The following is an 18,086-nucleotide window of genomic DNA, read 5'->3' as shown; positions in this document are numbered from 1 at the left end:
CGGTTTCCATTGCGTAAATAAGTACCGGAGCTCGTTTACACGACACGAGATGCCGAACAAATATTAACACGCTCCCGATTCCTCGCTTTCTAACCTCTTAAATGGCTTCGGTTCGATGAAATGTTACAAAAGGATATTTAGATCAGAGTTAATAAAAAATAACCTAATTCCGTGATAGAATTGCACAAGCAACCTTTAATGTTTATCAATAGAAGTGTGTATTTGAATGTTTCTCCGTTTAAAAGTTAAATAATTGCAACTACACAAGTTTTAGGAAATACTGACTGTTGTATCGCGATTATACGTCAACTCAATTTAGGCTTTCATTTATTTCTGAAACAAACAAACGCACTGCGCGGTTCCTTTTGCTTTTTGTTACAGCGCCACTGTTGTATGCGTATTGTTTTTTCCCATTCATTTTATCCTTTAGCCGACCACTATTTGTAAACAGCTGCAGCAAATCCGACTTTCGTTACTGTCCAGTGAACCGGGACCTTTGCCGCTTTGTCGTTGTTTTATTTTATTTCTAAAATAATGACCGCGACATGGCCGCGCGGACCGTGTCAATTAATTTCCTGTCGCAGAAACTATATCGGGATTTTTTTTTAATATAACAGACATTTTAATTTTGATCAATTATGCCAGTATTGTAAAAATAGAAATAAAAAACGTGGTATCGTTTAAATGAGGCAAATTAATAGGTATAATATATTCGAGTATAAAAGGAGGGTATTTCTAAATTCTATCTAAGTACTTGTATCTAATAGGGTGATTTTTTAAAGTTTGTTTCTACCGCTACAGAATTACATAATTCCTCACGATATAGTTCTACTGGAGGCGCGCTAATTCCGCAAACTTGGCGGCAAACCGTCGAGGACACCTGGCGGCCATTTTGGAAACTTCCCAACGAGATTCCTCTTATTTTACAACCTTTTGAATCGTTTGTCTCCGCGGTGCTTAGAGAGGAGTGTGTTTAAAAGTTTCTCCCGATTGGCCGTTTCTGTTTCCCTTTTTACAAAACTTCGTCGATCGTTTCAAAGTTCAAGTTTATCGAATTCCAATTTTGTATTTTTTTTCTCATCGGTCGGGAGGGGATGAGATGTTGTTTTATTTTTGCGTAGCGATGCCCCATCGCTGCTGTTACAAGTTCTCTAGACTTCTCGGAGAGCCTATTCAAATATTTTTTCTTCGTCTCAAGAGAGTTTTATCAAGTATCTTTTTATCTTCACTTCAACAAGTTTATGAATACTAACTATGAAACTTTGCCGACGACTCTTTCAAGTTTGTATTCGTTTTTGTTTCGTTGAATCTCTTATAGATCAGTTATACCCTTTAATAGAAATTTCACACTCTAGAAATCATATGCATGAATTGTAACATTAGCTTATCTTATTTGTTACTTGTGGTAAATACATTTGACCGCAAGTGGCCGCGCAACCTTCGGCAGCACACGACACCGCTCATTAGTTGTCGACCGCCCCTACCATTTGTCAAACCCACCTCCAATCAATGATAAATGCGCATAGAACGCAACTCGAACATTATTCTTGATATCCAATAGTAATTGTAATTTATTGATTTTTAAAATACAAAGCACTCATCTATGCACAAAGAACTAATATATTAAAGTTTACTACAGTATTTTAAACTACATGTTTATAAAATGTCCTGTCTCGAATATTCACAACTAAATAGTGGATGTTTTTAATATTAAAATAATCAAATATGACAAAACCCTTTTATAACAATTTATATTAATTAATTTGTTATTTAATAAAGCTTTATTAATTACTCAAAGGATACAACAAATATTAACTCAAATGTGAAATGTTAACAAAATAATTAATTTGCTAGTGGGCGGAGGGCTGACAGAAATTCCTTGTGCAAATAAAAGTTGAGACAATTCGGAATTTTGCGTGAGAAAATGCTTCGGCGAGCCTTCTCGGGACCCTTTGTCCAGTCGAGCAACACTACCTTTTGAATGTTAAGAGAATTTGTGATCCAAATGTTATTGTTTCTCATAAATGTTAAAGAATATTGATATTACGAAGGAATTGTGTTTTGTTGTTTCGATGATTGATAGACGTTAGTAACAATAAAAGTATTAAATATCAATATTATTATAATTTGAAATAGTCATTTTACTGTTTAGTTTGTTTAAATTCTATAAATTCTACAGATTCTATAAATTAGTATTTTTTCTATTAGTTACTTAATTATTTTGTATTCAAGAATACACCGACGTTCTTTGGTAGAAACTTTATGCGACGTTCTTACGGTGAGAGAAAACATCGTGATGCAAACTGTACATATCTGCGAAGAAATTTAAAGATATTTGAAGTGACCGTGCAGTGGGCAGCGTGGTTGACTATGGCCTAGTCACCCCTAACTTAGAGTAGACTGCGACCCCCTGCTGCGGATAAAAGCAAAAGCATGCCCGTATCCCCGCCATCATGCGTAGGTGGAACAGAGGGGTTTAGTAGGTATCTGGAGAGACTGCATAATACAATCCCTTCTGGAAAAAGGTTCCTAGTCTCTCAGTGTGGTTGTGTAGTGAGCTGGTAAATCAGCATTCACTTTTGAATGCCTCTGCTATTAAGACCTTCTGAATAAACGTTACGGTTTTAACTATTTCAGTCATCAAACAAAAACGTTTTAAAATAGCTAATTAAAAAACTAGATTATTAACCCTTCTTTTTCTCTTTTACGTTCCACACTTAAATGTTTATAGTCAAACATTAAATTGAATGGAGCCGTTTCGAGCATTATGGTTTTTGATATTTTATATTGGACAATTCATTATGTGAACAGCGATAATAATAACGACTGTGCACTTTGTTAACGAGTAGTGATGTACAACGTGCGCGTTTGTCGATAAAAATTTTATGGAATTAACTATCGATATTTTTACTAACGTTAGCGTTTATAAGTTCCCGAATGGATTTAAACGGTAATTTTTAAAACGATATTAGTATTACGAAATCTGATTTTATATTAATGTATTTTATTTGTACAATATATTTTTTTTAATGAAGTAAACAATAATCTACCAGCTTAATTACTTCTGACAGTTAGGTCATTGACCTAAAAAAAACAATGATCACCCGAAGCTCAGGGGAAGTAATAAAACATGATATATTAACTACGCTCAGACAACATTCTCCAAGTCGTTAATTCTATCTGCACCGAAGTCGAAATGCATAACATTTTGTGGTCATTGTGTTGTGGGCGAAGGTCACCACCTACGATCTTTACTCTCAAACTAACTAAGTTAAGTCTTCATGCTTTCTCAGAAATACAGGTACATCTAAACAGTCTTCTAATAGAACGAATAGATTATAATTATTCAGTACCAATTATACTAAAGGTAGAATTATTTAATGAATTTTAAAAAATTTAAATAGAAATTAGTCAAAATGTATGAAGAAGAAGAAAGTAACTTAGAATTGCATCCATTACATAATATTTTTTTCAGGAATTCAGGTTACATTTTAAGTTTAATTCGAATTCTTACAATCTTTTTGCAATTTATGTTCAAAATTTTAGTTTTAATTTTAAAGAAATATTTATTATTTGTTCTTTTAAATAAATGGTTATAATATAACATATACCAGCTTGTATGTAGGCGTGGATCGTTCGTTACGGAATTATTGGATCCGTTAGAAAAGTTATTGTGAATGGATTCAATTCTATGTCCCTTTGCCCACGTCTCGTCGCGGCATTAGTATTGTTTATTTTGAATGGTTTTGACGTAAATCTGTGAAACATTATCGAATATTACAAGCTTTAGTCTTTGAATACTGATTATGTTCGAATGTTTCGACATATCAACTCGTAAATACTGCCTATTACATATGTTGAAAAATCTTTACTTCAAAGAAGTAAGGTCAGAAATACAGAAAAAAAAGAATTTACTTGTAACCTGATGGATAAGAAGGATAAAGTTTTAGGTTCAAATATACCACTCGACTGTTAAAATATACATTCCGCGCTGATAAAAAAAACATATATATATAAAACTATATGCCTATGCGTTCTTCCAAATTTCAGAAATGACCGTAGTAACAAACATCTGTCCATCTATCTAAACTTTCGCATAAATATTAATATGAGATAACAGTTATTAGAGTAAGTGCCTTAAGAAATCACCAACTGCTTGCTATTGTAAGACAAACCGTTTTCAAAGCTAATGCGCCGTAAGCTCGGCCATAATGCGACAAATGACTGTCAACATTAAATACAAACAACTTGTTAAACGTACGATTTATCGCACTTTTTATAACAACCATTGTTTGCTTCGAAGTATACAAGAAATATCAACAGAGACACACAAATCGAGTTTAGACTATATTTGATGAAAGAAAATCAATCGAATATATACCTTAACTCGTTAGTGTTAAAGTCCAAAGTTGTATGGTTGTGTTAATAAGAAAAACAAGTCCGAGGGTCACTAATCGGCTTACTAATTGATCCTTTGACAAATGGACATTCACTCGCGTCCAACTGGGTTACGAATAATCGACTTCGGAATCGGGAAGATTGTATTTCGGTTATCTTATCTTAATCTTTCCGGCGAGAAGTCTCTAATTAAAGAATTCGTTTACCATTCGCCTGTTCCCTTTCCATTATTCAGGGATTTGCTGGTAAAATCACCTTCTATTCCTTGAGAATTTCACTTGACCGAATACGTAATTGATGTCGGCGCTAATGAACTGACAGATTTTCACAATGAATTTTCTCGTTTAATTTGTCGACGGTAAAATCAATGAATCAAAGAATGATATTCAACGTGTCTCAATTTATATAAGAAATGGTTATTGCGCGACTTGACGTGTTTTTTATAACTTTAAATAAATCGAAGTAATTTGACTATGAGACGAAGATACTCTTATCTCTATATTTTGATCGTTGTCGATATGGATGTTCATTTTATTGTTTTCTGAGAAATAATTTTATTGTTTCGCAAGTCATTAAATATAATATGTATTTTTTACGTCATATTTCATCGTTGAAAGCTTTTAATTAAACTTCACGTTCATAGCGTGGGTAGAGCAAAAATATGAAGACATAAATAATGTGCCTTATTGAGAAGAATGGCTATCGATTTTGATGAGACGAACAATGGGGATGATTGTAATAGACGTACGCTAATTATAGGTGCATGATGTGTGTAATTAAGCCTTAATTTAACGCCAACCTTTTTGTTTGTCGGCATCGGTGTCGTGTTCCGGCTATTGTATCTTTCAATTAGAATCTTACTAATATTATAAATGCGAAAGTTTAGATGGATAGATGGATGGATGGATGGATGGATGTTTGTTAGAGTTTGTAGCGTAAACGGCTGAACGGATCGCGATGAAATTTGGCATAGGATAGTCTGAAAGAACACATAGGCTACTACCTTTTGTCTTTTTGAACTGCACATGAACGGAGTCACGGATGAAAGCTAGTACTTACATAAATATCTTAATAGAGTAACCTTTAATTTATCGACATTGTGATTGTAAAATGTATAAGATATTATGAACCTAAAAATCAACAAATATCGACATCAACTACAAACTCAATTGAAAAATAGAATGTAAAGTAAGTAAAAAAATTCAAACACGATTTAGAATCGAATTTTCGTACAGCGAGACTCGACGTAAGAAAAGAGTTGGGACGCGCAAGGAGATAAGATGTCGGGACCGATTCGATTTTATCTCGAATCGAAGCGATATAGAAGTCGATTTTATTATCATCGATCTCTCGAACACTTGTTGCGTTTCACGAAACATACAACGATACGTAAAGACACAAAGTTATCACCTGCCAGAAGATTGTTCACGTCGTTCGCCATCATTACTCGATAAGATCATGTTCAAATAAATTTAATCAGTAGGAATTCGGAATTAAATGTGTAAAACGTGTATGTTCTGTATGTTTTAATATAATCACACACTTTCTTATAGCTTAGGTTGGCTTTTTATTTTAATTATTAACCGTAACAGAAGCACCTCAACTGAAAGATATCGTAACCTCAGTTTAAACATAAAAACGGCAGATCTGTTAGGTACCTGTTTTTGCTTAGGATCGATAACTTTATAATTTTATCCCCTATCCATAACTTTCGATCTCGGGGCCTTTGAAAATATAGTAACTGTCTACAATATTAACATATCAATTCTAAAATCGAATTTGATAAAGAAACCTGGCCTCTTAAGGGGGTAAATATCTAAAACACACAAAAGAATATTCCCCCTTGGAAATAAAGTACACCCGACCCTAATACAATATTGAATAAAATGGTCTCAATCAGCATTGTTTTGATCTTCAGTCGAAAAGGTAAAATTAATAAAATTCAGAATCGTAGCTCTGAGTAAACATCTTGTGAGGGGACGCGAGATAATGGAATTGTTGGGAAAAAAACGAAATTAAATAAAACTTTCTATATTAGACTCTCCGCTCGCCATATTCTTGATATTTTATTTCGGTCAAAAGGAAATTTTTTATCTACTTTAATATGAATTCTCGGAGAGTTGGAATTGTTGCACTCGCGAGCTACGGAACTTGTAACTAACTGTCATTCGCTAAACTCTGCTGCAACATTTTCTTCTAGTTTCCATTTCGAATAGTAGCCGGAGAAATATGTGTATTTTTTACTTTACCTATTCAGTTTCAAAGTATCAAATTCAGTAATATGTGGAGCTTTGTAACGGCAATTATTGAACTGAAAGTTGAAACATTGCACAAAATAATGTTATTTTAGAATTTCTGACTCTGTCTATACTAATTTGATCTACAGGTTTCATATACAAGATTATGCCGAAATTCACTGATAAAGAAATGAAAAAGATTTTATGCAAGGAAAAGCATTATGCAAGAATAAATGATGGAGAAATAATAGAGACGCGAACCCATGATTTTGCCGAGTCTAAGAAATTCTATAGAATGTAGTCGTGTTAGCAAAAAGCGGTCTCTAATCAAGAAGGCTCCTTGAGACGGTAAGGTAAGCGGTCGTTATAATGCACAAGTGACTCCGCCCGGCCTAACTCGATTGCACTCCGCATTGCCAAATTGGTGGGGTAATGCAACGAATTTGAGACCATTCTCTTGTGCATTATCTTTCCTACCTCCTAACCTCGTTTTATAAGATGCAATAAGTTGCTTCAATAGCATTCTATGAGAACTGTTTTTAGGTACATCAGGTTAAATGAAATATTACAAACGTTAGAATTAACAACTAAATGATTTAAAGACTATATAATTGTGAAAACATTTGAGCGTAAATTAAATTTGATGTCTTAACTCTTTATGCTTTTAAAGGTAATTTTAATAACACAAAACAAAGCTGACTATAAACTGAAAGCCTCGTTAAAACTGAAATCATTAAAAGGAAGTACTTGAAAACGACGACTTTACGAACACAAATCAGACGGGCCTTAGCAAGTCAAAAAACGAGAAACTGTGTAAGACTTTTACACGGTATCTCAGGGGCGAGGGACGCGAGCGGGGCGCGGCAAAGGGAGCTGCAATCGCTCGTTATTTGAGCGGGCATACAATGTGGAGTGAGTGGATCCTCCAAACATGTCCCAGACACGTGTTTACCGAGCCGTTGTGCACCTGGCCTTCAGGGGATTGTGTACTGGAACACCCCTACTAAGCATTCTCATTCTGAACTCACTTTTTATACGGTAGAGACGGAAATAGATAACACATAATTAAGCAGACGCTATTCTTAGATGGTTAAGCCTAGGCAGAGATTAAAGACGCATTTGGCACATCTGGCTTGTCTATCGCTTTTATCACATTTTTTTAATATTGTTAGTTTAGAAAATAAAATAAAGATTTGTCGAGAATCGCGTGAGTTCGGTATTCGTCTTATCATAGTAGCGCTGTGTATATTTGCGTATCATACGTACATTTTTGAATGGCAGCGGGCCCCCGCCAACTGCTTTTTGATTTTCAAATAAGATACGGTTTGCTGTCGTGCTCGAGTTGTTTATTGAATGCTGAATTTTAAGACAACCTCTAAGGGGTTCTATTTACGGTTTTGATGTGTGGTTTGTATCTACTGCTTATGGCATAAATGATTGATTTACATGCGTTCTACAATTTAGGTAGAACTAGCAGAATGCTTTCGAAATTCTCTTCGATATTTCGATGTATTTTGGGGTGTGTAAAAATAAAAAAATGTCAAGTGTGGTAACGTTTAGTCAGGCTTGAAAATTCTGTTGAAAAAGTAACAAATGAACGTGACCTTTGCGCCGATCTAAAAAGGGGATTTTTAGAAATAACGAACCGGGTCCTTGATGTTGAAATAATTGCTATTGACTTACCCTTCAAGGTTCCCGTAAGCTCAACAATTAAGTTGGCAGGTTTTTAATGTTTCAAATATGATACGAATCTCTGACTTACCTACTTCTTTGAGAGCAGCTACAATTCTAGCAGACATTTGACGTGTTCGTTTAAATCAATTTAAAGTTCATTTACAATTAATTCTAAAAGTCTACTATACAGAATCCAGCGTCCTGAGCTCATCGTATTATTATGATTATACTAGCTATTCCCATGCGGCTTCATTCGCATGAAATTAAAAAAAATTAACGTCAAAATGCTAATTACCTTACTATGGCAATCTTGCTTTCTTGATGTTGGCAGCAACTTATGGTCTCTTTCCCACATTGGGGTTTTTATTCAATTTATTTACCCCTAAGTTTAATAACGCGAAAAGATATCCTAAAGCTGGACGTAAGAGTCCCTACACTTTTTTTAGAATAATTTTTTTGTTTTGTTTAAAAAAAAATAATTATTCAAAAATATGCTATAATTGCTGACATATTACGCCACAAAGAAGTGTGTGTTTACGCTTTATTATATTAGTATAGATTATTAGATACACGTCAATAACAAATGAACGTTGTCATTCCGGAGACTGAGATGGAATGCTCCGCTGTAATTGAATCTCCGGTTACTCAGCGTGCGAGATGAAAAAAACAACTATTTTGCTCGTCAAAATAATTAACGTCCACCATGTTTGTAACTTTATGACATCATTTGTCTTTTAACCTTGTTCTATTCATGTCAAATTGCATACTCAGTATATATTTTATTCGTCATCTTTAAGCTTTGTATCATTACTCAAGTTTTTCTATCATCCATCATCTGCTGTGAATTCGACCACTTCTTTAACTTCGAGTGAATTTTCATCAAAATATTTTTAAAAAGAAATGTATTTGATTTTGATCTTGTTTTACTTCTTAGTATTACAAATGCTAAAGTTTAAATAGATGAATTGATGTTTGTCAGAGTTTGTCGCCTAAACTGCTTAACAAAACTCTTAAAAAACACATGGACTACTTACTTTTGTGTTTTAATTCCACGCATAGATATTATTTATACAAATGATGAAGCTATTACCAAAGTCTGACGAGTACAGCAATAATCATTTACTTGCTGAGATTTATAGTTTCGCAATACTAGATTCCAATAAGCCGGGGCATATTTTAGCATCAAAGCAGACAGCAGACAGAAATATATTGACGCATCCGAATTCGAGAGAGCACGGCCACCTGCGCCGCGGGTAAAGAGAAGTTATGTTTTCAATTTGGTTGCCGGCGCACGAGGTGTTATTACATTTGCAGACTCTAGATGACCTCGGCGTTATAACGAATATATTCCTGCATTCAGCGTATTCTCTTTGTTTCCTGTCTCTTGTGTTTCATATTTAATTATTACTTCATTTCCTCGCGTCTTGTTTAATGTACGCTTTGTATGTGGAGATACTACGATGCGATTGCTTCGGAAACGAGCTCTTGTGAGTTAATAGTCATATATGTTTTAAAGGGTAAACTAAATTAAATGTTTACTAATTGAATTAATTAAATACTATTGAAATGATAACCTTTTATTATAAGATGTGTTGGCTGCAACTTAGGTTCCTTCAAGAACCGAGCCTATCATTTCTGCAATGGTCGGCAAGACATCTGTTGTTCCTCTGGTGTTGCGGATGTCCATGGGCGTCGTAGACCACCTCTGTATTCTCGCAGCTCATTTTCCCTCTTTTATTATCAAAAAAAAAACTGCAAATAAGGGTAAAATGTCATGCAAACATTTCAAGGAAGAGACTATTAATGTAAGTAACTTTAAACCGATTCTAATAATCTTATAAGATAGGTTAAATGTTTTCCAAGTTTGTGAAGAAGTTCCATTCCAAGAAGTCCTCGTATGACATCCAGTGACAGATATAATTTAACTGTTGCCTAACTATGAGAATTTGTCCGGGACTCTCGCAAATTTAGCCAGATGCCAAAGTGACGTGCAACATTAATATATTACGAAGCTTGCGACGACGTCGCGACCCAAATACGAAATGTTTGAACACATGTCCTCCGCTGTCGCACTAACGTACAGTTAATGTTTAAAGGAACATTTCTTTAACAGAATTTTGGAATAAAAATATTTTACTAACTTATGCTGTGTTTAACTGGTTCTAAACTTAACGTTAAAAAAATGGATTACGATTCAACAAGCCTTGGACAATATTTTTAAACTCTTGGATTTGCTAGTACGTTAATCGCTACTTATTCTACACATTTCACAAATGTAATTTATTAATGCTTAATGTATTGTACTGTTAAACTAAAGGGCTTTCTTTTATCTTCTCTAAAAGTTTATTTATAAACCGACAACGATCAGTTTACGTCTGTAACATTATTAGAAATTGAATCATCTCTCGATCCCTAATTTATATTCTTCCAGCGCTCTCCCCGGGTGGTCACAGGGCTCACATTCAGACGGTCACAATGGATTGGCCTTAAAAATAAACTCAATTGTAGAATGGAACCTTCGAGAATAGGCCTGACGTTTTTATCGGTGGGAAAAATGCCTTTAACTTACGTTTCGCAATTGTACTCGAAAGATGATAAAAGAAGTGTATCCCGTATGGGCGTATGAACTTTTTTGCCATTGTGTTGTCACTCGATTAATGAATATTCTGTCCCTTTCGTTGTGTAAATGCGATGTTAGGTTGTAGATATGAACTGCTATAACTCATTTTTGTAGTAGATTTAGGTCAGTAGTTTTTATACTGCTGGATGTTGAAAATGTTGACCCTGTCACTCTTGTAATAAAGTGGCTTTAGTATCTCAATCGTTACTTCTAGACAATAATTAATTCTTGAATCTCGAGTTCAAAGTGCGATTAGAAAGTACCGCGGCGTGAGTTATTTGTGTAAAATCAATCATTATTATGACCAAATTTTTCATCGACTAATATAGTTATCGATCTAGTTTCATATTGTCCACCCACTCACTCATTCCGGTCATTATTCTCCGGCCCTTATCGGTGCGCTGACAGAGAGCTTGGAGTCGACTGTTTATAATATCGGTCCAAGGGAAAAGAGTTAACGTTAAACGTCATTGACCATTAATTGTCCTATTCAACCACACGTTTCCTTCTCTATTTAATCATGTTTAATTGTGCTATAGTCCACAAATATGACGTCTGCGTTTCGAGAAACATACTAGCTAGAAGGCTCACTTAAAATCGATTTACTCGCTTGCTTGTCACCTTGTTTGTTAAAAATTGTAATTAGATTTTTCTGTCTTAAGTAAAAAACATTCTATTCGTGATTTTCATAAATCCAGCTTCGTTGTTCCGTAATCGATAATGTACATTAACTTTACGATCGACAATAGTTCCATCTATCGAGTAATTTCTTTAATGTTTTACTTTTAAATCACCTCCATAATGTGTCAGACATCTTCATTGTGTTTAGTACAATCAGTGGAAGACTTGATTTGTGTTATCGCGTTAGCTCACGACTTGACCCATCGCGGACTAATGCCGTCACTCCCAAAGAAGAATCGTTTCATATAAATTTCTCCAGCTCTATTAATTTCTGTTATATCAAGAGAGTATCGAAGCTTTAATTAACCTCTCGTCTGAACGTTAATTTCTTTTAAGAATTTCTTAACCATTATCAAGAATTTCTCGTCCATTAACGAATTAGTATAATTCCCTCGTTACTGAGGATTTTACCTTTTATTTCATAGTTTATATCTTTATTACGTACGATAATACGGCAATTACATTTGTTTAGCATAATACGAGCGATAATTTCAAATGTATAGTAATTAATATTTAAATGAGACAATCTTCTAAGCATGTTTAACACAATATTCATATTGTGGCAACACTTATCACCAATGTACATTCAAAAATGTATATAAATCGTAATGAAATGTATTTACAGATATTTTAACGACATTATATGTCTGTGATTAGATTTCACTTCTGATTTGACACATCGTGACTTGTCAACCATGTAAGAGAAAGTAATTCTGGTACGTAAATATATCTTTATTCTTTGAGTCTTATTCGATTCATCTTTATTCGTGTTAATAACAAAATAGTTACAAGAACTACATAAACAAAACAACAACGATATTACTAAAAACTGCAAATAAACGCAAATCACGAAGCAAATAAATGTGGTGTTAAACGTCAAACGTTGGAGCATAAAGGCATTGTACACCTTAGACTGCAGACTACAGAGCAGACAGGCAGACTACAGAGCAGTCGGACGTACCACAGAGCAATGAGACGACAGAGAACCAAGATAAAGTTGCCAACAAAAACAACAACCACTGACGTGACATAGAAACTGGCGGTAGCGTTAAAACGGCGCTTTATGTAGCGTTCAGTGTACAGCGAGCTTGTCTCGCTTCTCTGAATTAAACATTGCACTGTTAAACGAGTTAATACAACAAAACGAGTTTACGTAGCTATTTTGTAAGATATCAACTTTTTAAGGTTATTATATCTTACTTTTATAGTATTTTGTTTGAAAGTCGACAAATTTCACCTTCATTTGTTTTAAATTACGCAACATGTTGACTTTTGTTGTAGACCTGTGCAGTTTTTTGTTTTTTTTTCGCAATTCTAAACAGTTGTAAGACCAGCCAAGTAAAGGTATAGACATACTGGTAAAGCTTTACTTATACAAGTTACAAGGGTCTTGTTACAACGATCCGTGGATAATTCAAACCACAGACTTGCGAGCAAATTCCTCATTAAGAATTAACTCGAATATTCCATGACTCTTGGCTTATAATTGTAGATAATAAACGTCAGATTAACTTTAATATCTAGTTAATAACACTAAATTAAAGGAAATATTGCTTGTAGTGTTTCGTAATTGGAGGTATATTTAGATAAGGCTGATAGGAAATGATTGGTTAGAAGTACGGTCGACAGAACACAATACGCTTTTGCAATACAAGACTGGACATTTATTTTGATACAAGTTTTGCGTCAATGAAAATGTACACTCGTCACGGACAATCTTGTCAATTTAATGTCAACCAAATGAAATTAGAAAAATCTACATAAAACTATCTTAAATTAATTCAAACCGTAAAATTAATATTGAATGATGGGACGGAGTTTCTTTACAAATTTTTAATCTTAATTAAATTACTTGAGCGGGAATTTTAAGTGGATTTATATTTTAATGATCTATCAAATATTTTTTAGAAGCTTTAAGTAATTGTACGTATACAATAATTAAATTCTTAGACGAGATTAAAGTTATATGAATCTGGTTTGATATACTCTGGAAAATATAAATTAAACCCTTATTCTAATCCTAAGACATTTTATGATTTCGTTAAAGTAGTTTTTAAAATCTAAAATATGTAACACGTAAATCTGTTATTTTATTAAAATGTTCATTAATTAAAATTATGATGCTGTCGTTATTAAATTAAGAAAAGACATATTTTAAACATGTGAAGGTTACTAAGAATTGTACTTACATACCTACAGATATGTAAGTTAGTACTAGGTACGGCCGTTACGGGCTAGGCCAGAGGTGGCAAACTATGGCACGCGTGGCATAAATGGCACAACATAATGTTTTGGTCACGTCGATGGTCGAACACTACAAAAAGTATGAAGTGGGTATTATAACGCGAACGCAATGTCCACCGTGCATCATGGAATAATCAGTTGTTAATTATTCGATTTCACGTCTAAGACTGTATTAAATATTTCTTTAATAAATGGCTTTGATCCATAAAGGTTCGCCACCCCTGGGCTAGGCTATCGATCGGTCTGTCGCCACTCGCTCGCCATTCAGATGTGTAATGAGCGTATAATTGATCAGCGAGCCGCTCGCGGTCGCTCAATGACCACTTACAGATATAATGCCCACCTCTATACATATGCTAATGCAATTTGCCCGGCATTACACGACCCTCTGTGGATTAAGTAGGTAAGTATATTTAGTCACCTGTTTTCTTGGATGTTAAAAATAGATCAAAGATGAAATCTGCCTTAATACAAAAATAGATTTCACCCACCTCTTTTATAAGGAGATTAAGAGGCGAGTGATTTTAAATTTTCCTAAAATATTGGATATGATATTATTACTAGCTGTCGCCCGCGAGTCCGTCCGTGTGGGATTAAAAAAAAACAAAAGGAAGTAGCTTATGTGTTCTTCCAGAATTTTATCGAGATCCGTTCAGCACTTTAGACTACAAAGTCTAACAAACATCCATCCATCTAAACTTTAAATAATATTAGTAAGATTAGAAACATTTGTGTTACTTACACATTCACAACTAAAAAAAAATCCTTTTGAGGATTTTATACATTAAGATAAATGAACTAGAGTTTAATTTACAATATCTAAAAACTTAAAATGTTCAGTGTCAACTTAGTCCATTCCTATACTAACTTGTGATTGATGTTTTTACAGCATTTAATTTGTCTTCAAATAGATATCGATTTTGATTAATACAAGCACCGCGTGAGGTCTTAAGAAAAAAGTGATTGTTTCTTTTTTAGGCAATTGTCATATTTTTTTTTATATTCGTAATAAATAATTATAAAGGCACGTGATCTACGACCGGAACTAATGTAATAATGATTCAATCTCTGATTGCTTTATAACTTAACAACTTTAAGTTTAACTTCATATAGCAATTAAGTGTTGTTAGGGAACCCTTCTAAGTGGATAGTTAAGGACAATTATTAGGAAATAAGGTGTAATTTTCTTTGATTATCATTATTACTATGTTTTGTATTATTATTTATACACACCGAATTGATATTTTTAAATCTATACTGTTATAATAAAGCGTAAACACACACTTCTTTGTTGCCTAAGATGTCAGCAATTACATATTTTTGAATAATTCTTTTTTCAATAACAAGGCCTAGACTTACGTCACGCCTTAGGCTATATATTTTCACGCTACTAAATTTAGTGGGTAAAAAATTTGGACGAGAATCCTAATGTGGGAAAGAGACCATAAGTTGCTGCCAACATCAAGGAACCAAGATTGCCATGGATTTTCTTCATGTCATGTCATTTTGACTTTTGCTATTGATAATTTGACAAATGTAAACGATAAAATAAAGTTTTTATAATTACCTGCGGATGAAGCTGCTCGGGAACAGCTAGTTAAATAATAAATCTAGAAACTAGAGACTAGTAGCTCATTTATAGTTTTTTTTTTTTAATTTCAAGAAATAATTTGTTTTCACTTTGTGTTTCTTTAATTTCCTAACTAGAAGTGGTAGAATTGTAGATTTAAACACCATACGTCTACGCCATCTTCGCCCACTTCCTAACTTTTACTTCAATTATAATATTGTCTATACATACGTGGGTGGAATATAATTAATTCTGATGTATTGAGTTTCGATGCCCCAAGGTTTAGATTGAGACGTCTCGATCAACATAATCAATATAAGCCGTCGCTAATCAGTCATCGACGAGCTATCTAGATCTGTTTGCTTGTTAAAATTACTCCTACTTTAATTAACTGTGAAGATTAAGTCAGATAATATGAAAAGAGAAATTAATTTTTCTAAAGACTTGTCAGAATATAATCAGACTATGTTAAAACAGTTTCTGACAAAAACGTACTTACACCTTGGACTGAACTATCGCGCAATTTTTGAGCGATTGTCAATTGTTTCGCAGCACTTTTTTTTTTAATAATATAAGATGGCAAACTCGCAAGCGGCCACCCGAATCCACCGAAATGGAAAGCGAACGCTGCCCATAAACATTCGCAATTGCAGATGTGTTGCCTACCCTTGACGGAGGAGGATACGCATATAAAGAGGACATTTCCCCTTGCTACGCGTCTCCTCCACCGTCAAATCCACTTTTCCTTCCCATCCTTTCCTCTCAAGAAAAGAGTGGAAAGGAAAAGGGACCAAAATTTAGCTCCGGCACCACACTCATCAGACGAAACGCGGAATTGCTACCACTCCACGCCTTTTTTTCTGTGTGGTTGTAGTATTGCAACGGGCGAGCCGTGCGAAGACCTTAAAGCGGGCTCTACCATTGTTTAGTTGCACAAATAAAAATAGAGTAGTGTGTAATATAAATTCATAGGAATCAAAGTTTAATTTCAGGTGTACGCTCTTAACGTCCCAAATTGAAATCTTGTCCCTACAAACATGAACGCGTAGCAAAGTCGATATAATAAATGTAATGGGTTATATGTTTGTTCATCCCTCGAACCGCGATTGTAATTCCGGTTCCAAATAAAGACTCACATAGTTCAGAAACGCCGGCGTTTCGTCGGAAATTTTTGATACAACGCTCGCAGAAATTCGCTAATTTAAATTGTTTCCGAAGTATGGGTTTCGGAATTGGGAAACACGATACGGGGAAGGTACACGAGGTATACTTCCAAATTATAATCGTATTTCAGAGAAATGTTTACGTTAAATTAATACGACGGATTAGCTGATTCGTTTCACGAGAAACTTTATAAATCAGAGAGTATTGACTGACTTTTTTTTAAAATTCGGGTGTAAATTTTACCTCATATTTAGCGTTAACTTTATGGTTAAATGACCAATAAGTTACAGGTTCAACGTTTTTATGAAATATCATAAGCTATTTAAAAAAGACCTTATTAGAATTAGAAAGTTCAATATGTGCCCTGCAGACCTTTCCAAATATATTAATGTCAAAGTTGATATTTTAAAACGTATTCGGGCATTGCCGCCTACGCGTCGGTAGCGTCATTGTTCCCATCATCAAGCCCAGACGTCGGCTGCTGAAAATATTGATGAAAGTGCCATTAATTTCGCATATACAAGTCATATATCAAATAATACAAATAAAACAATAGCCTTAGTTTTATAAAAATACCAGACATTTAAAAATATACAGACAAGGGATACTGAACAAAATGTATTTTCTCTAAAAAGTTGTCAAGTTTAGTACGCCAGCTCAATTTCTTGTTTTTTTATTATTAAAATCATTTTACAAAATTATTATAAGCTCCATCTTTTGTTATAAAATAGAACATAAATGTTTAAAAATTATTATTTAATGCCATCTATCGGCAATTTAAATACAACCAATAGTTTTTAGGATCTATCAGCGTTATTATTGATATGTGAAAAATGTTGTAAATACATAATAATTTATAGCTGAAAGGAATATTTGAAATATATTCAAAAAAAAGAGATAATGCAATAAATTAAAACGAACTAAGCTGAATTATTATTTTGTAAAGAATGTGACCAAGAAAAAGATTGGTAGCAAATCAAATTACTCAGCAACAGCTGTGTACGTAATCCGTAAAGCGAAAGTCGATTCTCAGCGACGTCGATTTGACGGAAATACAAGCCCTGCAGGTGTCCTTTGTAAACTGAACGATTCGCAGAATGATTCAAAGTTTGTTTGACTTGCGAACCCGCGGTCGGTAACCTGATAACTTTGAATTTGTTCTTCATTACAATTTACAATAGTCGCTTTCACATTGGAATTTAATTTTTAATGATCGTACAAACTTATTTCTCTTATTTATTTTTGATTATTCCATTATGATTGTGTTTAACTTTGGTAAGTTTCAACAATTAGTAAATGAACTCACTTGTCAATTGTTTCATTCTTTTATTGAGGGTACTAAATGTTGAATCTGTCGGACCTTTGTGTAAGTAAAAAAAAAACAAACAATAAATATTATTATAATAAAGCGTAAACACACACTTCTTTGTTGCCTAATGTTTCCTAATTCTTGGAATTGCTTTTATTATGTAGATAAACCGTATCTAAACTTGAAAAA

The 18,086-nt window shown here is 33.9% G+C and overlaps 1 protein-coding gene across 1 annotated transcript in view; it reads left to right on the top strand.

Annotated features, from left to right (window-relative positions):
• The window catches only part of LOC106110512 (B-cell receptor CD22), a 143,819-nt gene that overhangs the window by 107,879 nt on the left and 17,854 nt on the right, over positions 1-18,086 (top strand). The gene's annotated exons all lie outside the window — the stretch shown is intronic.

The sequence above is a fragment of the Papilio polytes genome, unplaced genomic scaffold, assembly GCF_000836215.1.
Source record: "Papilio polytes unplaced genomic scaffold, Ppol_1.0 DF820622.1, whole genome shotgun sequence".
Taxonomy (NCBI): domain Eukaryota; kingdom Metazoa; phylum Arthropoda; class Insecta; order Lepidoptera; family Papilionidae; genus Papilio; species Papilio polytes.
The sequence above is the reverse complement of the archived record's forward strand: the minus strand, read 5'-3'. Positions and strand labels throughout refer to the sequence as shown.